The sequence below is a fragment of the Schistocerca americana genome, chromosome 1 (genome assembly GCF_021461395.2).
Source record: "Schistocerca americana isolate TAMUIC-IGC-003095 chromosome 1, iqSchAmer2.1, whole genome shotgun sequence".
In the NCBI taxonomy this organism is placed as follows: domain Eukaryota; kingdom Metazoa; phylum Arthropoda; class Insecta; order Orthoptera; family Acrididae; genus Schistocerca; species Schistocerca americana.
This window is the reverse complement of record NC_060119.1, coordinates 405375250-405376488: the sequence shown is the minus strand read 5'-3', so window position 1 is coordinate 405376488 and position 1239 is coordinate 405375250. Positions and strand designations below refer to the sequence as shown.

Sequence of the window (1239 nt, the reverse complement as noted above, 5' to 3'; positions counted from 1 at the left end):
GGCCGTTCTTTCCAGGGTTGCAGCGCTAACACCACGTGTCGCGCATTATGTATCGCTTTGCTGCGGCAGCTGGAGGAGGAATCTGCTGCGGTGTTTTGAATGGAGCGGCGCGGCGCAGTGACAGCGCAAAGCGGCCCCGCGCGGCACCGAGGTTACAGCACCGTGTTTACCCCCTCCCCCCCCCCCCCCTCCCCGCCCGGCCGTGGCCAGTGACCGATGGCGGGCGCGCGCATCCATCACTGCCAAGGCGCCAGTAATTAATGCTCCGGCCAGCCAGCCAGCGGCCGCCGCTTCTGCTCTTCCTCGGTCGATAGCGCGTCTTGAGCTGCGGCCGCCGGCAAGCCACTCTCTCACCAGCTGCTCTCACTTCTGCCGCATGCGTCTACATCACAAAAAGTACAACTCCCTCCGACACTCTTTGCACACCACATCCAGTATCCCAGTCATGCAGGTTACAGACGACAAGCTACGTGACTGCCATGGCTATTATGGGCATTCAATATGTAATGCAACACATTTTTTTCTCGACCAATTTCGGTTGAAAAAATGTAGAATTTGTTGTGTGACGTCGTAGAATATTCCGGCTTTGGTTCGTACAGTTTCATGAAGTTCAGCTTGGTGGTGGCGCTATACGTAGCCTTCAAGCCAGAGGGCTGCCATTGAGTTTCTTTTCACCTAGAAACCAGAGCATCGCACCGTTTCGTAGGCGTTTGCAGAATGTCTACGGAGACCTGGCAGTGAATAAAAGCACGGTGAGTCGTTGGGCCAGGCTTCTGTCATCATCGCAACAAGGTCGTGCAGACCTGACGGTTCTCCTACGTCCCGGACGGCCGCACACATATGTGATTCCTACAGTGTTGGAACGTGCGGACTCTCTCATTCGAAATTAGAATACTTCCAGCTGCCGAGGGGCGTTGCTATATATCAAAGGGGACAGGTGAAAATGTGTGCCCCAACCGGGACTCGAACCCGGGATCTCCTGCTTACGTGGCAGACGCTCTATCCATTTAAGCCACCGAGGACACGGAGGATGGCACGACTGCAGGGACCATCTCGCGCACGCCTCCCGCGAGACCCACATCCTCACTTTGTATGTCCAAACACCACATTCGTTGAGTCCCACCCCAACACACTCATTACTCGTGGAAGACATTCTTACCTAGAACCGTAAGAGTTCGGGGAATATGTGTGCATCCGCACAGAAGAAGAAGGTCATGCATGGTCGGTATTGCAAGAACT

General features: G+C 55.1%; 1 non-coding gene across 1 annotated transcript; it reads right to left on the bottom strand.

Moving 5' to 3' along the window:
- Positions 1-948: 948 nt before the first annotated feature.
- On the bottom strand, positions 949-1022 carry Trnat-cgu. Its single transcript has one exon. It is a non-coding gene; the product is annotated as a tRNA-Thr (tRNA).
- Positions 1023-1239: the final 217 nt, after the last annotated feature.